Here is a 26,252-nt window from a genome sequence, read left to right on the forward strand (position 1 = left end):
CCATCCCTGTCCATAGGTCATTTCCAAATCCTCTTTCAGCTCTAAGAACATGGATTTGTAACCATTCTCCTCACTTTCTAACAAAAAGTGCTTTGTTCTCACTCTCTGTGAGGAGGTTTCTCAGAGAAAGGCTGTAGCTAGCAGGCCTTCCAAGAGCCCGCCCTCCTCCCCAGCCCCAGGGCTTCCACCTGAGCTCAGGCCCAGCACTGCTCCCATTGTCTCCCTGACTGTCTCTTCCCTTACCTCAGCCCATGCCCTCCTCCGAGGGCAGCTCCTCCAGGACCAGCCTCTCCTCCAGGGCCAGCTGCTCCTCCAGGGCCAGCTGCTTCTCCAGGGCCAGCTACTCCCCCAGCTGCTCATGCAGGGCCAGCTCCTTCCCCAACTGCTCCTCCAGGGCCAGCTGCTCCCCAACTGCTCCTCCAGGGTCAGCTCCTCCCCAGCCACTCCTCCAGGACCAGATGCTCCTCAGCTGCTCCTCTGGGACCAGCTCCTCCCCAGCTGTTCATCCAGGGTCAGCTTCTCCCTAGCCACTCCTCCAGGCTAGCTCCTCCCCAGCTGCTCCTCCATGATCAGATCCTCCCCTGCTGCTCCTCCAGGGCCAGCTCCCTCCCACCTGCTCCTTCAGGACCAGCTCCTCCAGGGTCAGCTCCTCCCCAGCTCCCTGTAGCACTTCCCTTCTGAAAGGCTTGATTAGTGCCTGCTTCCCTGTGACTGGAGGTTCAGAGCCAATGGAAGCACAGAAGTCCCTTCTGGGTAAAGTCTTCTAAAAAACTATTTTCTAAGTAAATAACTCTCCTGTGCAGATGCTCTCAGTAAGCACTGGACAAGGCTCATCTCTCAATGAGCAATGGACAAGGGCCAAACTCCCCAGCACAAGAGGCAGAGCCCCTCACTGCCAGCCCATCTGGCCATTCCTCACCCTCAGCCCCTCCCTCACACCCCCTCCCTTGAGGCAGACCCTGCCTCCATCCCTTCATTCCTAGAAGGCTTGCCCTCATCCTTTGAGACCCTGCAGATGACACCCCATTGGGAAACCTCCCACAGTCACATGTGTCTACACAGGACACAGGAGCCCAGAGCACAGGGCGGTGCAAAGACAGCACCCATGTCCTCATCTCTCTCCACCAGACTCTGGGCTACTTGAGGGGGGCCCTGAACTGGCCCCTTCAGCCTTCTCAGGGCAGGGCAAGTGCCCAGCACTCCATACATGCTTGGAATTGATAAATGTGCTTTGCCACAACACAAAATTTAATGAACCTTAAAGAGACAAACCACGGAAACCATTCAAGCAGTTGACAGGTCATAGGGTGAAAAATTTTAAAACAGTGGGGCAGAGAGTGTGGGATTTGTAATTAGCATTTGTTTTGTACCTTCTTACCTGCCAGGCACGAGACGAACTGCTATCCAAGCCTTGGCCAGGGTGGGTGGTCGGGGGTTGGGAGGGTACATGATTGAGAGGGTGGGCGGTTGTGGGGGTGGGTGGTTGTGGGGTGGGTGGTTGGGAGGTGGGTGGTTGTGGGGTGGGTGGTTGGGAGGTGGGTGGTTAAGGGTGGGTGGTTGGGAGGGTGGGTGGTTGGGAGGTGGGTGGTTGTGGGGTGGGTGGTTGGGAGGTGGGTGGTTGGGAGGGTGGGTGGTTGGGAGGTGGGTGGTTGTGGGGTGGGTGGTTGTGGGGTTGGGCAGTTGGGAGGGTGGTGGTTGTGGGGTGGCTGGTTGGGAGGGTGGGTGGTTGGGATGGTGGGCGGTTGGGAGGTGGGTGGTTGTGGGGTGGGTGGTTGGGAGATGGGTGGTTGGGAGGGTGGGTGGTTGGGAGGGTGGGTGGTTGGGAGGTGGGTGGTTGGGAGGGTGGGTGGTTGGGAGGGTGGGCAGTTGTGGGGGTGGGCAGTTGTGGGGGTGGGCAGTTGTGGGGGTGGGTGGTTGGGAGGTGGGTGGTTGGGAGGGTGGGCAGTTGTGGGGGTGGGCGGTTGGGAGGGTGGGCGGTTATGGGGGTGGGCGGTTGTGGGGGTGGGTGGTTGGGAGGGTGGGCGGTTGGGAGGTGGGTGGTTGGGAGGGTGGGCAGTTGTGGGGGTGGGTGGTTGGGAGGGTGGGCGGTTGGGAGGTGGGTGGTTGTGGGGTGGGTGGTTGGGAGGTGGGTGGTTGGGAGGGTGGGCAGTTGTGGGGGTGGGCGGTTGGGGGGTGGGCAGTTAGGAGGCATTCACAGATTCTTGCCCCCGTTCTTGTTTCTTTGGAGGCGTAGGCCATGTCTCTTGAGAGTCCAGATGCTTTGATGAAGTCCGAGATTCTCATTCTCCTGCTGAGCCTTCACAGGCTGCATTGGCCAATCTCCATTTTCCAGAACAAACAAAACAAACAGCAGATAATTTTGCAGCTAAGGCTCATGTTCCAGACTCCTTCATGCTCCTCCTCCAACTGGCTGCCCTTGCCCACCCCAGCTGTTCCAAAGGACATGTCCAAGGCTCAGAGTGCTCACCAACAGGCTGCAGGCAGCCAGAAATGACAGGGGACGAGTATGTCCCTCCATCTAGGCATTTGGGATTTTCAGACTTAAAAGCATTTACAGTGACCAGGATTGACATTTCAAACCCAGATCGAGACAGAGAAGGTGACTCTCCCTCAGCAGGGCCTGCGGCTGCTGCCTATCAGTCAGCCTTGCTGCAAACAGCCACAAAGCTTCAAGCTGAATTCAACAGGAAACACTGATCCAGTGTGTGAGTCTGTGAGGCTGAGCTGAGCTCGGCAGGGCTCTGGTGCGTCTGCCAACGTTGCTTAGGGGGCTGTGGACTGGGCCACACTGGCTTGGGAGGCTAGGAGTCAGCCGATACCTACAATGGGTGCCTCCGGCTAGGACCACCCAGAGACCCAGCACAGACCCAGCTGCCTCCCTGCAGCAGACCAGCCACGGCCGAGGGCCCAAGTGGAGCTCAGTGGTCACCACTTGCCTTGTCCACCACTGAGCTCCACTTGGGCCCTTGGCCATGGCTCGGGAAAGTGCTGGGGCTGATTGGAAGGAATCATCTTATACACTGTGATCCCCGCAAATCTGGCAGTGACAGTGTCTGGGGAGCCCCCTCATCCCAGATGTGGGCCAGACTGGTGGGTCAGAGCGGCTGCCCTCACAGCCGTGCTGATTGGTCCAGGGGCAGGGGCCTGGCAGGTGCAACCAGGCAGAGCCAGTCACAGCCCTGCTCCAGGATTGGCATGAGTCCCCCGGGCCGTGAAGCTTCCTTGTTTGTGCTTACTGGTTATGAATCTTAGAGACTGGAGCTTCCAGCTTTTGCATCAAAGAAACATTCCCCAGAGAAGCAGGCAGGAGGAGAAGAAAGCAAACACCATCGTCAGGGAAGACGCTTCCAGCTGGAGCTGCATCTTCCAGCAGAGGAAGCTTTGAACTGTTTTGCATTGGGTGTGTTTCTGTCACTTGCACCTAAGCAGCCTTGTTTAATATGCATCCCTGGATACTTTTGGAGCAGGACTCTCCTACTGTATTAGTCTGTTCTCATGCTGCTAATAAAGACACACTGGAGTCTGGGTGATGCATAAAAAGAGGTTTCATGGACTCACAGTTCCACATGGCTGAGGGGGCCTCACAATCACGGTGGAAGGTGAAGGAGGAGCAAAGTCATGTCTTACATGGCGGCAGGCAAAAGAGGGTGTGCAGGGGAACTGCCCTTTATAAAACCGTCAGATCTCATGAGACTTACTCACAATCATGAGAACAGCATGGGAAAGACCCACCCCCATGATTCAATCACCTCCCACCAGGTTCCTCCCAGGACACATGGGGATTATAGGAGCTACAGTTCAAGTTGAAATTTGGATGGGGACACAGCCAGACCATATCAGCAACCCTTCCCTGTTCATTTCTGCCTGTTTGGTTGTTACTGTTGTTTTCATATTCTCTTCTCTAATTCCTTCTTCCAAATTCAGCTCATCTTCCCAAGCACGGCCCAGCCCCTATTCTCCTGCCTCAGGCAGTCAGATCTCATCACCCCTGCAACCCTCACTTGAAGGACACAGGTGGGCTCTGTTGCCTTCTGACCAAATCTCCCCTCACCAGGGAGGCTGACAGAGTGAGGCCTCTTGCTGTGAACCTCGGTGCTTCTGACACAGAGCAGTCTGTAAGTAACAGGTGTACACTTGTGATGAGGCATAGATACCGTTTTCCATTCTTTTAGAGATCAATCAACTAAGATCACATCTTCCTGCAGGGTGGCAGCTGCCATCCCATCCCCTCCAAAACCTTCATGAGCACGAGGTCTGTGGTCGGACTTCTCTTGCGTACCAAGTCCCCTCCCCTGTCACGCAGAGCCGGCCACGTCGCACCTCCCTCATCTCATGGTCCTCAAGCATCTTCCACACACCACGGCCACGTTATGTGTTGCACACATTACTGACTCTGACCTGGCTGTTTTCAGTCTTTAATACGCAGCTCTATCTTCAAAGCCATGTATGTGAAGACCTAAATTTCTTTGCTTTCTGGCCCACTTCTTTGGAGTGGAGAATGGGTTTATCTCTATCACACTCAAAATTCTTAGGCCTTCCCACTCACAGAATGACGTCCTCCAAGGGTGTCCTGGGTCCCGGCTCCCACAATGCTCCTCCCTGTCCTCTTTCAGAGCATCCTGTGAAGTTAAGGGACTTAGTGTGCTGTTGTGTAGGTTTTGTTCACCTTCTGCAACCCCAGATGAAAGTTATGCTCACAAAGGTCTTATTTCATGTCAATAAAACATGTCACTCAAGGGTTCCTGGCTTGAAGGAAAGTCCAGCCTGGAATTCTGTGTGCTGGGAATTGGACCTGGCATAGCTGGGCAGCCGGGCTCCTCTCAGAGGCCAGATGGTCTGAAATGGTTCCCCTCACAGGCCTGGTGTCAGGCGTGTGGGGGTGCTGGCTGTGCATTAGCCAGAATGCCCCAACTGTCTTCCATGTGCCTCTCAAGTTCCCACAGGTCAACTCAGGTTGGCTGTCATGGTCTAGGGGTTCCAACAGCAGCAAGAAAGCCCAGCGACAATGTCCAGCTCTCTCCAAGTCTACACCACCACTGTCCCATCGGCAGAAGCAAGTCACGAGGCAGAGCCCAGCCTCGCTGTGGGAGGACGCTGCCTTGGGTATCTATGAGAAAGGAGGGTGCTAACAGGCATTTTAGCAAATAACCACAGGACCTGTTTGCTAGGGCTGTCGTGAGGACTGGAAAAGAGCTCTGCATGCATGCACAGGCATACACACGTGCACACACATGCACACACACACATGCATGCACACACATGCATACTCACATGCACCACAGTGTGCTGTTGTGTAGGTGCACCACACACAGGCACATACATATGCACACACATGCACACATGCACAGGCACAGACGCACATGCATGCATACTCACATGCACCACACTCAGTACACACTTGTGTACACACATGCACACATGCACAGGCATACACGTGCACAGATGCACATGCATGCACACACATGTACACACATACATACTTGCATATGCACGCACACAGGCACAAGCACACACATGCACACATGCACACACATGCATGCAAACACTGACACACATGTGTGCACACGCTGGCACACATGCACAGGCACACAGGCACACATGCATGCACATGCATAGAACTGAACCAGAGCTCCAATGCCCAATGATACAGTACTACCGTTATTTTTTTGTACTCATGTTGTGGATTCCTTGCACCTACCACAATGCCTGCATGTAGAATTGTTCACTGTGTGTTTAGTCGGTGAATTTCTGTGGCTTCACGGTACCTCCTGGGCTTCATGGTGGTCCAGGATCTTCTGGGCAATCCTCTGGGATGACTCATAGAGTCCAAAGAGCTTCTGTTGCATTGGCCACTGCTTAAAACTGTGTTTTGCAGTTTTGTAACATTTTTTATATTTGTAAGACCATGCTCTGGAACATGGAAATGGCTTTGTGTCCCAGCACTCCGGGACCAGAGTTCTCATGTGCTCATCTCCACCAGCACCTGATGGTCCACCTGCGCAGGAGATCCAGGCCAGCTCGGAAGCACCATGGACAGGACACCGAGAGGCCTTGCTAACTCTCAGGCAGGGGCAGCTGTTGAGGCGCGTCAGCATGGAGCAGCCGTGCGGCACCTAAGTCCTTTGGTAGAACACATGCTCCTGAAAGGTGGCTCAAGTTCCTTCTCATCTGGGAGAAAACAGGCTCAGAGACATTGAGGGATTTCTAATTATCACAGAGCAACTGAGAGGCAGACACAGACCCTAGGCTTCCTGGGCGACCCCAGGCTCTTTCCCCCACTCACCATCCACCTCCAGCTAGCAGTAAAAAAAAAAGGGCTGCATGCCTGGGGCCCTCTGGGGATAGAAAATAGATGTACCCATGTCCCATGAGTTAGCCACATACCAGGAGCCCCCTGAACGAGTCAGGGACGAAGCCCGTGAGAGCCCACTGGGCCACCAGGTGCACTCTGGTGATGACACGTCCCCAAGCCCCATACCCCTCTCCTTAGCACCCACCTTGTTTCACGGATGAGCGAGGGTGCCCTGCCCTCAAGAGCCACACCCTACAGGAGGACAGTCAGCGCCCCAGGAGGCGGGGGAGCTGCAGAGAACATAAAGCACAGAGGGGGACAGGAAGCCCAGGTGAGGGCACAAGCTGCGGTGGCCAGGAAGCCCTGAAGACCACAAGAGCTACCCAGGTCCGGGTCTCTCTGCAGAGGCACAGAGGATTAGAGTCGGCACCTCCAGGGAGGGCCCACTTGGCTTTGCCATGGCAGCTGGAGTGGGAGAGCCGGGGCAGGAGGCCGGGAGGTGTGGCGTAGGAAACCTGCAGGGTGAGCTCAACCGCTGTGGCTGCCTGCTGCTCTGGAAATTCAAAGCTGCAGTCATGGTGAGGAGGCTCCTGCAAGGACCAGGTGGGAAATGATGGCAGCCACGGGCTAGAGGCAGAGGCTGCGTCCCGACACAGTGCGCTGGGTTCAGAGCTCTCAGGTCTGCCGGCACGCAGCGCCCTCCACGGGGGCTGATTCTCTCCCATGGGGCTGAGTCCCTGTTGGGGACTGACTTTCTCCTATGGGGCTGTGTGGCACATGACTCCCCAAATCCCTGGGATCCCCAGAGTGCTGGTCTTTTTGTGCTAATATTGACTGACAACTTCGGGATGGAGCGGTTCACCGGGAAGACAGGCATGACCTGCTGCTTGGATGGTTTTTTCCACTTACTTCCATTTCTTAGGACACAGCTCCTAGAACCCAAGCACCAGCCTCTCCCTTGTTTGGCGTTCCCTGAAATGGAGTGACATAACATGAATTCCGTCAGGGCACACTTCCTGGCCCAGCGTGAGTCTGGAACCCCCAATGTACAAGGTCACACCTTTGTCTTTTAAATGTTGTGACCAGCGCCCTCCATCCAGCCCAATTCACCCTCCCACCTGTGCTGTGCCCAGCCCCATCCTGACATCTGTTTTCAATTCAGGGACAAGGCAGCTGTTGCCCTACTTGTCACCCATCATAGACAGAGCCCTGGCAGTGGCGACAGTGCTGCTAGGTTCTTCCTGAGTAGTCACCAGGAGCCTGAAGTGTGAGGCACCCATGCACCGGGTGGGCAGCACCCCAGCTCCACGGGAGCTTCTCAGGTAACATTGCATAGCTGGTATGAGCAAAAGAAGCCATGGGAACGAGATGCAGTCTTTCAGGAGTCCTTTTGGAGGCTCTGCCCATACCCGGTGTTTTCCCTCTCGGCCTCACCTACACCCCAGCCCTGGAGGCAGTGAGGACCCTGGAGCTGCACCCCCTCCCCAGCTTTGCTGAACTCCGGCAGGGTTTGGCCACGATTCTCAGCTGCTCGGCTCCTGGAATACCTTTGCGTAAAAGAAGATACAACCACACGACCTCCAGGACTGACCCCAGGGAGCCCTCTGCACCTGCCAGCCCCTGTTCCTTCAGGGGGGTTTGCGGGCTTGGGGCAAATCGAGCTTGCACACACTGTCGGGAAGGATCCAAGCGGTTGCTGAATAAGGGCTGAGCTCGAGCAGATTATCAAGCAGCAAGACAGATTTTCATGTGTATCTGGCTCTGATTTGTATTTTTAGCATGAAACACACACACACACACACACACACACACACACACACACACACACGTGTGTGTTTTCAGGGAAGGGCTCCATTTCTCAAGAGCCACTCTTAGGATGATGTGTCTCCACTTCTCCACCTGAGTCTGGCACGATGGCCTGGGCCTGCAGGTGTAAGTGCAGGTCAGAGTCACCTGTGAACTCACAAACCCCACGGCTCGCCAGCTTCATTCACACCAGGCATCCCAAGGCTGGGGCTCTGGGAGCGGAATGGGAGCATCCAGCTGTAGGAGTCTCTGCAGAGGGTCCCAAGGCTGTGCCAGGGACCCATCCTGTGCTCAGGCAAAGACTCCACATGCCTCCTGAACTGCACACTTCGGCCTCAGCTCTTTTCTTCTTCAAGGAAATCACTGTAAAAGTGTTGTGCAGTGTAGAGATTCAGGAGCCAATGAAACTTTGGAAAGATGCTTGGGCCAGGAGGTGGAAAGAGGGACAAGTTTCAGAGTGACTTTAGAGTCTCAGAGATGGCTCTGCCTGCCCTTCCCCTGAAGGAGAGGCATGTGGGCAGCCAGCACTCAGCTGAGGCTCATCAGTGAGACCGAGGCCTTGGGGGGTCAGTGTGGGTACGAGCACCCTGGAGATGCCAGCACCTTTCAGATACGCCATGCACTGCAACACCCAGCCTGGGGTAAAGTCAGTATGTTGGCTATTTAACCAGGTAAAGTGGCATAAAATCAGCAAACCTCTCCAAGAAGCTTTCAGGAAATATGAAAACATTCACCTTCTGGAACTGGGATTGCAATGAGAACTAGGTTGCTTCAAATAACTGTAAACATTCCCTGTGAGAAGAGAGATATAAGGTCTGGGGATAAGAGGAGATAGATAGATAGATAGATAGATAGATAGATAGATAGATAGACAGATGCAGATAGAAAGATAGGATAGATAGATAATAGATACATAAATAAATGACATGATAGATGATAGATAATAGAGATATATAATAAATAGATAATAGATATATAAATAGATGATAGATACATAGAATGTACATAGTAGATGATAGGAGATAGATATAGATCGATGACAGATAGGATGGGTGGGTGAATGGGTGAATGGATGGATAGGTAGATGGATGGGTGGATGGGTGGATGGGTGGGTGGATGGGTGGATAGATGGATGGATGGATAGATGGATAGATGTATGGCTAGATGGTGGCTGGGTGGGTGAACGAGTGGGTGGGTAGATAGATGGGTGGATGGGTGGGTGGATGAGTGGATGGGTGGGTGGGTGGATGGATGGAGATAAAAGAGGAGCCTTGCACAAGTCACTGGTGTCACTGTGTTATGAACTAACATTTACAACTAATTCAAGCTTTATACCTGAGATCCAAAATCAACAACATCAAAATTATGAATTCCTGCCATAAATGAGAAACTTGCTATAATGTGGGTTTCCGCAAAGCTACTTAAGCAAAGATTGGGGAAAAGCTGGGGAGTCTGAAGCACTGGAATCCTGGTCTGGCTTTGCCTTCATGAGCCATGTGCCCCCATCACTGTTCCTAGCCATAGGATGCCGGCTCTCCTCCTGCAGAGCGGCATTGCCAGCCCTCCCAGCAGCCAACGCCACCCTCCCCTCACTACAACAGGGCTCACAAGCACCGCAGGCCATAGGAATTCCAGCCTAATCCCTCAGTTCCCTTCAAGCATCCTGGAGTTCCTCCATATCCAGGGCTCCTGTCTCAGGGCTCCTCTGTCTTGGGGGTTCCTCATGTGTCACACCTCCAAGAGGTAGCCCCGCAATCCTGGGTCTGCTGCAGGGTGTATTTCCCTGACCATCTTAATGGTGAGGATACTCCGTGGTGTCTCTCACCCCTGTTGGGTAATGACTGGTGGACCCTGATGGTCATTCCGAGGCACACCAGCTTCCACAGCAAGGCATCGCCAGGTCTCCCTTCTGACTTCCTAACCCATGTGGAGAGGGGTAAGGGTCTCCATACTCATTCCCCGCTTTCCTACTGAACGACGCCAGCACTTTGCAGGCAGCCTTGTGCACAGATGCCTTTAACCCGAGTCTCCCGCTTCCCACACAGTCTTCCCGCAGCTGGTGTGGCCTCTGTGATACAGCTACATCCAGGGGCAGAAGGGAGGGGTAAAAGGGACTTCTGAAAACTTCTGACTTTCCCGATTTGGGTGCCTTTTTCTTTCTTCTCTTTCTCCTCCCCCTCCTTCTTTTATTTTATTTTTCTACTGCTCATTCTTTTTTTTTTTTTTTTTTTTTTTTCTGAGACGGAGTTTTCACTCTTGTTACCCAGCCTGGAGTGCAATGGCGCGATCTCGGCTCACCGCAACCTCCGCCTCCTGGGTTCAGGCAATTCTCCTGCCTCAGCCTCCTGAGTAGCTGGGATTACAGGCACGCACCACCATGCCCAGCTAATTTTTTGTATTTTTAGTAGAGACGGGGTTTCACCATGTTGACCAGGATGGTCTCGATCTCTCGACCTCGTGATCCACTTGCCTCGGCCTCCCAAAGTGCTGGGATTACAGGCTTGAGGCACCGCGCCCGGCTTCTACTGCTCATTCTTCTTCTTCTTCCTCTTCTGGAGAAAGTGGATGTGAGGCAGGAAGTGGAGCAGCCATGTTGTGTCCATGAGGCATTTGTGAGGAAGAGAAAATTGAAAAATAGGACTCAGAGTGCAAAGCCACCACAGAGGTGCTGCTCTAGCCCCAGCTGCCACCACCTGGTGATTGCACCTGACGGCCGAGCCACTGCAGTGAGGTCCCTGCTGTGTTCACCCACACAGTCCCTGAAACAGAAAGGGAATCCTTTCCATCTTGACAGAACGAACCCTACATGAAAATAACTTGTCCCTGGGTTTCAGAAAACTCAGTAAGCATCAGACTTAGGACTTATCAGTGACCAGAACAGAATGAATTTTTTGAGAAGGGCTTCCACTTTGCTGGAAGTGCTTTAGGGCACGAGGCACCAGCAGCTCGGCAGGAGCGTGAAGGTGACTGAGGGTCTAAAACTAGGAGACGAGGTGTCGGGAGAAAGCCGCTAGGAATTATCCAGAAAGCCTCCTTGGAGAAGGTACGATCCGTGATGAAACTTATTTTAACTGGAAAAGGCCGGCAAAATTAGGATGTAACAAGTCCTATTAAGAGAGGGCACGCCTGTTTGCTTACTCTATGGGTGCAGTCAACTCAATTTATCCAAAATTCCAGCAAACAGAAAGAACTAATAAAGATTATTTTCATCTACAGCTGTAGACCTATGCAATGCTAATTGATGTTTATTAAGACATCTTTGGGGAAACAGAAAAACCCCAAAGGACCTTATTATCCAAAGAGTCAATTACTTCCAAATTGTTTGGATGTTAAGAGTAAGTTAGTCCATTGTCAATTCACATTCAGGCTGGTATTTGTAGAATAAATGAAGATGCTGCATGTTCTGTTCAGTCTGTTAATTACGTTCCCCGCAAACTTATCCCTACAGAAAATCTGTGACTAGATAGTAATTTGCTTAGATTCAGTCTGCATATTAAATGATCATCTGCTTTTTCCTCCTTTGTTTTTGCTTTATTTCTCTTTTGTTTTCCTTATTTATATTCAGTTACTTCTTCCAACATCCTAAGAAGCAAATGGCTTCTGTAATTAATTTCTAATCGGAGAGCCTATGGATGCAGAGATTATGCAGGAAGTCAACCTTTTCAGCCCAGTTCTGCATAATGTCCTCGCAAGCTCAACTCTGTCATTATTCAGCAGGCATTCATGTCAGAGGCAAATTCATTTCCAGCAAAATGGGAGAAAGATTATTTTGGATTCATGAAAAATAAAAGGACTTTGCTCAAAATTGCTAATCTGTCATAGATTTGTTACTATGAGTTTTTCAAAATCAGGCTATAACCTAAGGGCTATGGGCTGCTTCTTTAGCATTTGACTAGCACAGCCCAAGTCAGCCATCCTTTCTCCCAAACTCCCAGCACGCAGGAGATGTCAGAGAATCACAGCATCTTAGTGTACGGCACTGAGAACAGGTATGAGCCACTGCTACTGTCCTGTCCTGGCTAAACCCAAAAGGATAATGAATATTTTAACAAAAGACCCACACATGAACACCAATGCCTCTGACAACAGGTAAATGAATTATTTACACAAATGGGAAACTGAAAGTGGTGAGTGGAATTTTCTGATACTAAAACATACAGAGGAAAAATCCTTGGATACTAATTTCACTGAGAACAACACAATTCCATAGAATGCCACAGACACACTTCAGTGACCACCCCTCCTCTCTCACAGGGCGGCCTGTTCCAGGGGACTCTGACTTCCGACCATGTTGGGGCTTTCTTCTTCCACTGCCCGAGTCCCGTCAGAGCCCACGGGGAAGGCAGTGCCCGCTCTGACTCAGCAGCAGCAGTCTGGACGTGGGGCCTGGGTGCTTCTTAGTCTGCTCTTGCCTCTTCTTCACCTTAACAGTCTGACTCCTTGTTCCTCTCATTTCTTCAGTAGTTCTGCATATCTTGCAATAATTAAATAAAGTTTAATATTTTTATGCACTCGTTTCAGTCGGAAGTATTCTTGTAATACGCTTAGAGCTGAATAGCGTCTTAGATATCACTCATTTCAAACTCTTCCTTTACACTTATGAGAAAACCGGGACCCAAAGAGGAGAAATGACTTATTCAAAGTCACGCCAATAGAGGGTATGAAGCCAAGACTAGAATCCACATCTCCCAAAGCCCATAGTAATACTTTTTCTTCATACCACTTTAGCTCAATTGTACTTTAGGATGCAAGGGAGGTATAATTTGGCTCACTGTTTAAACGGCTCTAAAGAAACTTCTGAACCAAAGGTTAATATCAGCGGGACTTTGTTACAACACAGGTTTTTAACTACCATGTATTTGAATCTGCATGATTTAAAATCCACTATTTTAAAAAAAGGTTCCACCAAGTGTAGTGTCTCACGCCTGTAATCCCTGCACTTTGGGAGCCTGAGATAGGCACATCATGAGTTCAGGAGTTTGAGATCAGCCTGACCAACATGGTAAAACCCAGTCTCTACTAAAATTACAAAAATTAGCCAGGAATGGTGGCATGCACCTGTAATCCCAGCTACTCAGGAGGCTGAGGCAGGAGAATCACTTGAACTTGGGAGGTGGAGGTTGCAGTGAGCCAAGATTGTGCCAATGCACTCAGGCTGTGCAACAGATCGAGACTCCATCACAAAAATAATAATAATAATAACGTTCCATTCCTCAAAACAATTAAAAGTATAGTTACCATATAACACAGCAATCACACTTCTGAGTATATTTACAAAAGAACTAAAAGTGGGATGTCAAAGAGATATTTGCACATCTGTGTTCATAGCAGCACCAGTCACAAAGCCACCCCAGTGTCCATCGATGGATGGATAGATGAGAAGACGTGGTCTCTATACACAATGCAATATTATTCAGCCTTAAAAAGGAAGGAAATTCTGAAACCCGCTACAACACATAGGAACCTGGACGACAACACTCTGAGTAAAGTAAGCCAGACACAAAAGGACAAATACTGAATGATTTCACTTATATGAGGTCCCTAGAATAGTCAAATTCGTAGAAACAGAAGGTAGGATGGTACGTGGCAATGCCTGAGGCGTGAGAGAGAATGGAGATGTGTTTCATGGGTGCAGAGTTCTCATTCTGCAAGATGAAAATATTCAAGACACCCATTGCACAACAATGTGAATATACTTTACACTGCTAAACTGTACACATGGGAAATTTTTGTTACATGGGTTTTTTTACAATTACATTTAAAAATTTTTAAGAAACACTATTCCTTAAACATAACCCTCAGATATAATCAAAGCCCAAGATAATCCAAGCCCTGATGCAGACATACTTGCTCAGAGAAGCATTACAATGTGAAGTGCGATTCTGAGTCAGCTGTTAGAGACAGCCAAGAAGAAAATACAAGGAATGCCTCTTTTTCTTTTCAAATATCACCAAAAGAAATGTTTTTGTATCACTTTTCTGGGCTCCAAATCTGCTAAGAAGAAAGCAACTCCAAGACCTTTCTCTCTGTTACATGATACAACTGAGACAACTAATTAAAGTTTCACCGAGAAGGCTTTTGGACAGATGGCTTCACTATTTTAATTAAGTATATGTATTAGACTGTTAGAATTAATATATTTGACACGACAGATGTTTTCTGTGCTCATTTAGAATTTTTAGTCATTTACTATCTATGTGGTATTGGAATTAGGGCCCTTTGTGAATTTTATTCTGTTCAATTTTGCAGTTTATTTATATTTTGTCATGTTACACTTATTACTGAGTAGTCTCAAGTATAATATGTACAAAGGAAATTTTAAGGAAATAGGAAGGGCTCTTCTGTGGGCCTGAGAACTGCTTTTAGTTAGGATGAGCCACTTAGTGACCATCAATTCAACTGCAGCATCTTGTGGCTCCAGCCACACTCCAGGAGGGGTTTCTCAGTGCATGCCTCCATCGGTGACGTCCTTTCCAGCCTCAGTACCACCACCAGACTTAAAAGCCTTTTGTGCACACACCATCCTGAGCCTCCTCCAGACCCTGCCTCTCATTGCCCCGTTCCCTCCACCATCCTGCTACTAAACCTTTCCTCCTAAGCTCCTACTCTCTGCACTGGACCCTTATTTAGGAGCTTGTGAAGTCTCCACACCCCCAACCACAAGCCTGAGCTCCTCCTCGAGGTTCCCAGGAGGCTGGGTATTTGGCCCTCCTCCACCATGAGCGTCATGGCCTCCACCTCATCATGCTCCTCCTCATTTCCACGCTGGAGGGACTCAGCCCCAGTCGCCGCGTGCACCCCCTCTTGGACCCTCTCCCACCTCCTCACCCTTCCTCACACTTCCTGAGCAACAACACTCAGCTGGCACACCCCTGAGCGGCCACCCAGGAGACGGAGAAGCACGTGTCCACACAGAGACCGGTAACAAGGGTCTATGCCATCAGTATTCATCCTGGAAACAACGCGAGCACATTCAAACTGGAAACAATGCAAGCATCTACCGGGTGAATGGATACGTAAAATGTGGTTCCTCCCTACAGTGGGTTACTCTTCATCAATAAAAATAATAAACTGCTGATGCCTGCTTGGACATGGATGAACCTCAAACTGATGCTGAGTGAAGAGGCCAGTCTCAAAAGATCCCGGACTGCCTGATTCCATCTACATAAACATCCAGAAAAGGCAAATCTGTAGGAATGGAAAACGGGTTTGTGGTTGCCTGGGCTGGGGTGAGAATAGAGACTGAGCACAGACAGGGGCTAGGCCTTTCTGGGTGATGGAAATCTTGGAAATGGAATTGTAGTACCACTTGCATAATTATACATTTTATATATACCATTGAATTATACACTTAAAATAGGTGAAACTTACAGTTTGTAAAATTATTATCACTATTATTAATGCAAAAAAATTTTACACTTTAAAATATGTTTTAAAATCTGGTAACTGTTAGCTGGGTGCAGTGGCTTATGCCTATAATCCCAGCACTTTGGGAGGCCAAGGCAGGCAGATCACCTGAGGTCAGGAGTTCGAGACCAGCCTGACAAAAATGGTGAAACCCCCTCTCTACTAAAAATACCAAAACTTAGCTGGGCGTGGTGGCACATGCCTGTAATCCCAGCTACTCGGGAGGCTGAGGCAGGAGAATCGTTTGAACCAGGAAGTGGAAGTTGCCGTGAGCCAAGAATGTGCCACTTCACTCCAGTCTGGGCAACAGAGTAAGATTCCATCTCAAAAAACAAACAAACAAACAAACAAACAAACAAAAACAAAAAACCCCTCACGACATTCTTCCCCTTTTTACCATGTCCCTTCCACGAACTTCAGAAACACACAGAGATCACACCACAGAAAAGTGGGCCGTGGAGTCCTTCCTAGCTTGTGCTGGTCTTGTGGTTTGGGGAGTTTATTTTCTTCCTGAGAAAACCATGTGAGAATCTCAAGTCTTTAACTTCCCTTCACTTTCTTCCCAGTGTGGACCCTGGTCCAGAGTCCGGCCCCACCCTCCCTTCTCCAAGGTCAGCAAGAGCCCCACCATGGTCGGGTTAGGCGCGCGGCCACCTCCCAGGCTGCCTCCCGTTTCTTTGGTCCTTCCCTGCTGGGAGCAGACATCCCATCTTCCTTTCTCTCTCTGTGAAGTCAAGCAGTTCCTCAGCCCATATGAAATCCCACAATCTCCCTTCTCTGACCTCACCCAGCACTCCCCTCCCCCTACCGCTGGGATCACTCACCCCCACCGGGGAGCACGCCCCCCTGCCCAAGGCCCTGGACCCAGCTGCGTCTGCACTTGTGTATGCTCTTGGGGCACCTGGGAGGAGCCTGTAGAAGACTCTCTGTAAATAAAGTCGGCCGCTCATGCTCCTCAACAGCCTGCCGACCCAGCCCCGGGGGCCACATGCTTCGGCTCAGACCCTGGAGGTCGTCTGGCCCCACCCGCACCTGTGTCTGAACTCCCCTGCATCGCATCCTCCAGGTGGGATCCCACCATCTGTTCTTGACACCCCACGGGCATGAAATTCTACTTTTTGAAGCAGTCCATTCCAGTTTGGGAAAGCTCTTGCTGATGGAAACTTCTTCCCCATCTGGAGCCCACCTCGACCCCCCGAAACCCGTCCCCTCTGCCTGTTGTCACAGAGCTGCCCTTAAGGGCACACAAAATGAGCACAGCTCTTCTCGCTGGCAGTCCTTCCTGCCTCCTCGGTTTCCATTCCTTCCACACAAACTTCAGAACTCCTCAGCACCAGGCACTCTCCAGTGGGCAAGCACCACCATCTCCACCTGTTACACGGGGATGCGAATGGCAGAGCCCAGCAACCCGTGGCCTGGCCAGCCCGAGCGAGCGGCACCACTGCAGGCCGTGCGGGTGTGGGGCTGTCCTCACTGCGGCCATGCAAGGGAAGAGTGATGGGCGCCGTGCGGAGCCCACAGCCTCCATCCCTGAAAACACCCACTTCTTTTCCACCCCGCTGCTTAGCTATCCTCTCCCGCCTTGTTCTAGCAGCCTTGGAATCTGGGGAACTGAATTCAGAACTGTCCGTGCCTCCCTCTCCTGCACTGGCAGGACCTCCGTGGCCGGCAGATCGTGAGCTGTCACTTTTCCCTGCAGGGTGGCATCCTGCAGCAGGCCCAGGTGCCCTCCCAGCTCCACCTTCCACAGCGCTTAGACGAGTGCTTGCTGTGATTTATCGGCTATCGTCAGTTATAAGTCAGTTTAGGAACAAATGACAGAAACTTGGTCTGACATAAACAAATGGGTATTTATTTGTCCCATAAAAACAAGCCTGGAGATAGGGAAGTCCTGCCAACGAGGTGGTCAGGGCCCTGAACTCTCCACAGCCCCACGCTCCCATCAGCTGTACGGCTGCCTCTGGGCACAGACCACTGTGGGCACGTCCCTCCAGCAAGGACAGAGAAGATGCTCTGGAGCAGGGAAGAGCTGTCCCAGAGCCTCTGCCTCCCTCTTAGAGGAAGGGGCGTCTGTCCGTGTCGCTGCGCCTGAGTGCCACTGCCTGGAGCTGAAAGGAAGCTTAGAAAACAGTGTTTTCGAGGGCATGTTGCTGCCTGAAAAAAATCAGAATTCTGCACTTAAGGAAGAGCGTGGCAAGATCGTGTGCTCTGCAGGCAGCCTCGGTCACAAGAAAAACTGTCAGAGAGAGGAGAGCCCTGGGGCGCCCGTCCATGCTTGCTCCAGACCCGTGTGGGAGTCAGCTTGGCTGTCGCAGCAAATCCCACAGATGGGGCTGCGGATCGGCGGCTCACACACAGACGTTGTTCTCACAGCTCGGGAGGCTGGAAGAGCACGAGCAACGGGTGGCAAGGCTGGCTCCCTCCGATGCCTCCTTCCGTGTCTCTTCCCCGGGTCCTCGAAGGGTCGGCCCTCTGGAAGTGTCCGTGTCTTCACTGCCTCTTCTTATAAGGACACCGGTCAGATGGGATCAGGGCCTACCCTAATAACCCCATTTTACTTCAATTATCTCTTGAAATACCTTATCTCCAAATACAGCCACATTCTGAGGTCCCGGGGGTCAGGGCTTCAGCATGTGAATTGGGGGGTGAACTTAACTCAGCCACAGCGACTGAGAATGTCCTCTGCCCCTCCTTGAGGCTGCCAGCCTGACCCAGAGCGTCCACACAGGCACTGTGCAGACCACACTTATACACGCCCCCATAAATATACGTGTTGGTCTGAACTTGTTTTTTAAGAGAACTTAGGAAAATCTAGACACAGCATGACCACAACCTTACCTGATCAAATAATTCTAAATGATCCTTTCTAGAATCATACTGTACATTGAGCCGTCAATTAGATGGTGACTTTCATACTTGTCTGAATCTGTCATAACTGAAACCAAGTTTAACCTACACACCGGGAAGTGGAAAACTGTTAAGTGCCCTGAAAAAAACGGACTTCATTCTTTACTAAATACAGGTCCAGAGGTTCCTATAGCTACACCCTTCTCGGGTACAAATGGCCCCAGCTTTTAGGATAAAATGCATTCCTGCAAATATGTCAGACACACTGCTATGAGACTGCGCTTCTGAATTCGGGTTCCAGAGAATGACGGGAATCCTTAGTGGGCAAAAATTGAAGGAATTTTTTAATAGCTGCCAAAGGCTGAGATAAAGCCGGGGCTGGAGGCTTCGGTGGGAAGGGTTCTCTCTCTCCACCCGTGCTCCCCATGGAGCGCCTCTCCTGTTCACTGCTTCAGGCTCTCCAGGGCTCCCTAGATACCTGGTGGGTATAGAAGGCCTTGAGGGCTGGACCAAGCCTCTCTCCTTCCGCTCAGCATGGGGGCTGAGACGCCCGTCCTCACCAGGGTCCTGCCCTCTGAGAATGCCACTCTAAACTTCCTGGAGGGAACTATGCTGAACACCCAGACCTGGACAACTAAGGAGAAGGAAGAGGAAGAACAGATACAACTTCCCTGTGTTAGAGAAAGAAGGAAAAAAAAAAAAAAAAAAAAGAGGTGAAGCCTCAGCTCAACCAGCTTGGATACTTGAATAATGTGTGGAAATGAAAGTCTTGAGTTTTGGGTAAAGCTCTTGAAAATTTTGAGTTTCGGGTAATGCTCATGCCTGGGCTGCTGGCCCGGGTGTCCTACAAGCCCCATTCCTGGACTGCACACTCTGTTTACCTGGAGCCAAGTCAAACCCAGGGGAAGACCCAGGTGTCAAGGCTGTGGCTCATCCGTGCAGGCCACCTGCATCCACCCAGCACTGAACACACAGATAGATCCCTCTCGGTCTCCGCAGAACTTGTGGTCGGGGCAGAGGGACACGTTACATATGAGTGCTTGCTTTCCTTCTGGGGATGACAGTTGCATACCGTTGATGAGGGATTCGGAACACATGGGTTTTGAAACCAGGGTAAATTTAGTCCAAGATCTACCAAACTGTAGGTGATCAACAATGTTTCTTTACGCTCTTCCTGAGTAAACTCAATATTGTGAATATCTAAAGGGCCGAGTTTTTTGAGATGAGGCTAGGCGAGTCCTGCAGGAGACAGAGTGGACAAGTGCGTCACAGTCCCTCAAACCATTGGACCCCCAGTTTCACTAAGACAAGACAAGCGTCCTACAGAACGGATCGGCACAGCATGCTCAATGCTCTGAATGAGCCCAGGTCACCCTGCCGAGGAGCAGACGATCACAGAGAGGAGTCACAGCATCAGCCCAGCTTTGGATGACGTGGGTATCTTAAAAGACACACTTAGTTCACAGAACCAACTACGTTGTCCTCTGAGAAGGAAAAGAAAAATGTAAAAAGGAAGTCAGAGTTTCTTCTTGAGAAGCTGGTCCCCTCAGGGAGCAGAAATGGGCTAAAATAGAAAAAGGAACTAAAATCAAGTCATTTAAGAATTTCACGGAAAAAGTAAGAGTCATCTTCATCAGTAACAGTTTCGATAACATTTCTTAAATATCTTGTTGGCGCTCCTTCCCATGTTACAAGAGCCCTGGAGAAGGGACTGACGAGGAAGGTCTGAGAACCCACCTCCGCCCAGGCTGCCATGCTCAGCACAAGCGGACTTAGAGGCTAGACCAGGTCCTGGACCCAAAGTTCTTTCTGGAAAAAATGTTAGACATGTTTCAGGCAAAGAAAAAGCAAAAGGGCATATTCACCTTCAACTGCTCTTCAAAAAGAGATTAAGAGAAAGGATTTTACATTAACAGAATCAAGAACATTAACAGAACTGAGACCCAAAATCATGTGATCATTCCACTACTTACTGATTTGCAGTCGTAGAACCATCCTTGCATCCTGGGATGAAACCCACTTGATGACAGTGAATGATCTTTTTGATGTGCTACTGGATTCAGCTTGCATCTGTGTTTGTCAGTGATGTTGGCCTGCAGTTTTCTTTTTTGTTGTTGTATCCTTATCTGGTTTGGGTATCATGGTAATGCTAGCCTTGTAAAATGAGTTGAAAGCTGAAAAGGTTCTGCACAAGACCAGGCCAAGGCAGGAGGATCACTTGAGGCCAGGAGTTCAAGACCAGCCAGGGCAACACAGTGAGACTGTCTTCACAAAAAAAAAAAAAAAGGTTTCTGAACAGTAAACAGAATAATCAACAAAGTGAACATACAACCTACAGAATAGGAGAAAAATTCACAATCTCATTATCTGACAAGGGATTAATAAGCAAACTATATAAGGAGCTCAAATAACTCAACAGCAAAAAAAATAAAAATAAAATATGATTTTAAAATGGTTCAAAGATCCGAACAGATATTTTATGACAGAAGACATGCACGTGGTCAACAGGTATATGGAAATAATGTTCAACATCACTAATCATCAGAGAAATGTAAGTCAAAATCACAGTAAAATATCACTTTGCCTCAGTCAGAATGCTTTTTCTCAAAAAGACAGGGAATAGCAGATGCTGGTGAGAATGCGGAGAAAGGGGAACCCTTGTTCACCACTGGCAAGACTGTGAATTAGCACAGCCACAGTGGAGAACAGTATGGATGTTCCTCAAAACCTAAACATAGAACCACCATATGATCCAGCAATCCCACTGGTGGGTATATGTTTAAATCTGCACTCCCATGTTTATTGCAGCACTATCCACAATAGTCAAAATATCGAATCAACACAAGTGTCCATCTGTGGATGAATGGATAAAGAAAATGTATAAACACACAGTGGAATATTATTCAGCCATAAAAAGAATGAAATCCTTTCATTTACAGCAACATGGTGTTAAGTGAAATAAGCCAAGCACAGGAAGACAAATACCACGTGTTCTCCCTCACACGTGGGGGCTAGAAAAGAAGACCTCATGGAGATAGAGAGTGGATTGGGGGTGACAGGAGGCTAAGAAGGGCGGGGGAGGGGTGGGGAAAAAGAGAGGCTGATTGAGGGTGTAAATATACATGTAGAAAAAAATCAGACCCGGTGTTCCATAGCTCAGTAGAGTGGTTATAGTTATTATTAATCGGCTGTTTTGAAATAGGTAGAAGAGAATAATTCACTTGTTCTTAGCAAAAGGAAAGGTAAATATTTAAGGTAGTGGATATTCCCATTGCAACAGTTTGATTATGTGAGTGTAAATTATCACATGTACCCTGAAAATATGTACATCTAATAGGTGTCAATAAAAAGTAAATACTTATTTAAAAAGAGAATAGATGCCTGAGTTGTTTCACCACTCGGCTAATATATATAATGTCATTACGAATGTGGGTATAAAAATCTCTATTTGTGATCCTACCTTTATTTCCTTTGGGTATGTAACCAGAAGTGGCATTGCTGGATCCTATGACAGTTCTATCTTTAATTTTTTGAGGAACGACCATACTGGTTTACATAGTGGCCATACCATTTTACATTCTTACCATAGTTTTCCATTTCTCTACACCCTTGTCAACACTTTGGCTTTCTGATTGTAGCCATCCTAATGGACATCAGCTGATATTTCATTGTGGTTTTCATTTATCTAATTAGATAAACGAAATAAATTAGATATTTCATTTATCTAATGTGAATGATATTCACCATCTTTCCATATGCTTATGTGGCCATTTGTATATCCTCTTTGAAGAAATGTCTATTCAAGGCCTATGCCACTTTTAAATTGAGTTACTTATTTTGTTGTTGGTGCTGAGATTTAAATGGTCTTTATATATTCTGGATATTAACCCCCATCAGATATATAATTTGCAAATATTTTCTCTCATTCAGTAGGTTGCCTTTTCACGCTGTTGATTGTGTACTTCACCGTACAGAAGTTTTTAAGTTTGATGTAGTCCCATTTGCCTATTTTTGTTTTTGTCACCTGTGCTTTTGGTGCCATATACAAAAAAGTCATGCCCGATTAATGCATGAAGTTTTCCCCTATATTTCCTCCTAGAATTTTCATGATTTTTGGTGTTTAATTCATTTTGAGTAAATTTTTGTATGTATGTAGTGTAAGGTTAGGGTCCAACTTTGTTCTTTTGCATGTAAATATCTAATTTTTCCAAAATCATTTGTTGAAGAGGCTGTCCTTTCCCCATTGAGTGGTCTTGGAACCCTCGCCAAAGATCATTTGACCATATATGTGAGGGTTGATTTCTGAGATTTATATTATATTGCATTTTTCTAGGTCTTTGTGACAGTATCATCCAGTTTTAATTATGCAGTTTTTTAATTACTGTAGTTTTGAAATCAGAAAGTGTAAGCCCTCCAATATTGTTCTTTTACAAGATTGTTTTAGCTATTCAGGGGCCTGTGAGATTCCATGTGAATTTTAGAATGGATTTTCCTATGTTTGAAATAAAAATGGGATTTTGACAGGGATAGTGTAGAATCAATAGTATTGGCATCTTAACAATATTGTCTTTTGATCCATGAACATGGGATGTCTTTTCATTTATTTATGTCTTCTTTAACAGCTTTCATCAACATTTTCTACTATTCAGCATAGTTTTAACATTTTGTTTACAAGCCTTTCACCTTCTTTGTTAAGTTTATTTCCCAAAGATTATTTTTTAAAAAAACAAAATCTACTGCATCTAAGCAAGAAGGAGTTCTTCCATCTTCTCCTTTCCTTAGTCAATGTAAAGTCTAAATAACTGCTAAGTGGTATTTAATTGTTCCTCTCTAAGAAACCACACTTGCAGGTCAAAATAGCCTTAATAATTGTGTATTGTCAGCTTGCTTCAAGGCAGCCCACCTAGATCCCAGCCCAAGGCCAGGACCGCCTGGGACCGAGAAGACACATTCTCCAAAGACAACTTCCACTGCAAAGATTAGCTGTGCATAACTGGCAACCATTGGAGAGCTGAAGATGAAGGACTGTTTTGTTTTGTTTCATTTTGTTTTGTTTTGTTTTTCCAGCATGTATAATGCAATTAGACTGAGCCCTGAGATTGCTAATTACAACAATCTCAATAAATACAAATAACTCTAATCCATCATGCCACCATCAGGAGCAATTATATTTCAGGTAAGTCAGCTCAAAGGCATGACTAACTCCTTATAAGCAGCCCAACTGTCCGTGGGTGTTGACTGGCTATGAAACATCACGCCCTTCATCTCTGCCAAGGAGCAAGTTCAGGTGCACAGCCGGGTTTGGCTGCCAGGCTTTCCTTGGGAGAGCAGGTGCTATGGTCCCAAGACAGACTCCAGGCTGAGCTCAGAACAGCAAAGGAAGTCAGTTGTGGAGAGTTACTCGTCCTGAGGGCAGGGACATCATCTTGATGTCCAAGCCCTGCGCATTTTGGTTGAAGTGTCCGACACCATTGTAGCCAGGCAGAGGCCTTGATGAAAGCTTCCCTGTCTAGCAGGCTCACCTTTCACATAGCTGTACCTAACCCCTGAATCTCCCCTGCACAGCCCAGCCAGCCCACTGCTGCTGTGCTCCCAAAGGGATAGGGACAGAAGGTGGCAGAGGCCCTGGGAACTTAGCAGGCACAGGAGTCCTTTACAATTTCTCTTCAGCATGAACCAACTGACATCCTGTAGGATGACCAAGACTTATCGTGTGAGCAGACATAGAATGCCAACCCTGGCGTGTCCCTGCATGAGCGCTGGGTGAGAGGAGAAGGCAGGCAAGGCCTCAGCCTTTCGAGCAGGAGTGGCCAGTCCTGCCAGGCGGTTGACCCAGGCAGTGGCAGCAAGCGACAGAGGTTCCTGTCCCAACCCCTCCCCAGGGTTGCCCAGCCCTGGGAAGCCACTACTGGGGAGATGCTAGCACCCTCATGTTGGTACCCCTCCTCCTGGGGTCCTGAAGCAGCAACAAGCAGGCTCTGACCTCCTGAGGACACACTGGAGAGCAAAAGCAGCAAAAGCAAGAGGAATCAGCAAGATGGGGCTGAGTCAGCCCGCAGAGGAATCCGCGAGATGGGCCTGAGTCCACCCCACAGGAGGGAGCTCGCCCAGGTGTTTCCTGCAGAACCAGAGTTCGTCGAACAGCAGCTTGGAAATCAACTGACAAGTTGCTGACCTGAGAGTTATCCACGGTCACAGGTAACTTGGAAACTGTAGCTCAGACGAGGCGCACATGGACCTATAGTGAGAGAAAAGGGGAGTCAGAAAGTATTTAACATTTTTTTAACAACTGTGATGTGAGCCTGTCAGCGCAGGTCCCAGGAGGTGGCTACCTGGTGGGTGGATCTGATGAGGAGCCCACAGACCCTGCTGCCACAGCCCTCCCCACCAGCCTCGGGGCCCCCTCCCCAACAAGAATCACTCATCCCCACCACAGGAAAGGCTGAGATGCTGACCGCAGGCCCCTGCTCTCACCATGTCTCTCCCGGGAAGGGAGAGGCTGGCTGCCACACCCCTGACTCCACTTACACACGTGAGGAGGGACGCACCACTTTCTTGGGTTCAAATCCTTAATCAGCCACTTACTGGCTGCATGGGGGGATTAAGGAGCCCATCTGTATAAACCGCTGCTACGAGAGTCTGGCAGGCACGTGGCGGGCCTTACACCTTTGTCTGTGGTTATGATTGCTATCATCATTAGTTGTCACTTAGAGACGCTCAGAGCTCCCATGACGTAGTGTGGGAGACAGCAGAATCAGCAAACACTGCATTAGAATGGTCGGGGTCAGCGACAGAGCTGGGGTGTGCATGCAAGCAGAAGGGGACAGCCAAGGGGACCTCAAAGAGGAGGAAATCAGGGAGGACCTGCGGAGAGTTGCCGTCCAGTGGGGAGCCCATGAGAGCCCACGGTGGAGGGCCTGGGATGGTCCACGGGCCTGCCTTGCCTCCTGGACCTGCGGCTCCTCCTCTAATAAGCTCTGCTGCCCTGAGGGGGTCAGACAAATCCTCGGAGCCTGGGTTCCCTAGACGGCCCAGCCATCACCCTTCCAACTAAATGGAGCCTTGCAAATCACCAGGGCCTCCTTGGTCTCAAACCTTGGAGCCAGCAGGATATACAACCATCTGTGGGCACAGAGCAAGACCACAGCTTGCCCAAACGGTGGCCGCCGCAAAATGTGACGTGAGAGAAACTGGCAAGACCCTCCTTCCCCAGATCATCCGCGGCATCTGTAAAAACCCTGCCACTGCGGCTTCACTCCTGTGGATTCATCCTACCACTCCAGGCTTCCGGAGTCCCTGCCACACGCAGGTTTATACACTGCGAGCTCATCACAGCCGCTCGAGGCTCCTCCCCTGGAACCTGTCTCTTAGCTGGCTGGACTCACACCGTCCACATGTCCGCAGCCCTGGACCTCAGCCTCACTGCCCCTTCTCCTCTGCTGCACCCTCGCCCCCCTCCCAGCTCTGCCACTTCACCACCTCCAGGTTTCCTGAACCTCCCCTTTCTCCCAGCCCACATCAGAGTCTGGACACCACTGGCCTGGTGGCCTCAGGGCTGGGTCCCCCCAGCAGGCTCCAGAGTATGCCCTCTGCTCATCCACCCTCTGCAAAGACCCCCGAGCAACCTCTCTGTGAGGCTACACCCCACAAAGCTGACATTTGTCTTGGCTCCAAATGGCCTAATATTGGCAATTTCATGTGGTTCAACCCGTAAAAGGTGGAGAGGGCCGCAGAGATCCTGTTTGGAATCCTCAGTAGCTCCATTTGCCAAGTTGCTTAGCTACCTAGCTCCAGCCTGCCCCTCCACACTACCGAGCAACGCCAAACGCACAGCTTCCAGAACTCGCCCTGCGTTTCGCCTCAGCTGTGGCTTGGCTGTGGAGCCCTTCTGCCTGGCCAT

At 49.6% G+C, this 26,252-nt stretch overlaps 1 pseudogene; it reads right to left on the minus strand.

Annotated features, from left to right (window-relative positions):
- Positions 1-244: 244 nt before the first annotated feature.
- Positions 245-26,252, minus strand: LOC141580153 (uncharacterized; annotated as a pseudogene).

The sequence above is a fragment of the Saimiri boliviensis genome, chromosome 10 (genome assembly GCF_048565385.1).
Source record: "Saimiri boliviensis isolate mSaiBol1 chromosome 10, mSaiBol1.pri, whole genome shotgun sequence".
Taxonomy (NCBI): Eukaryota; Metazoa; Chordata; class Mammalia; order Primates; family Cebidae; genus Saimiri; species Saimiri boliviensis.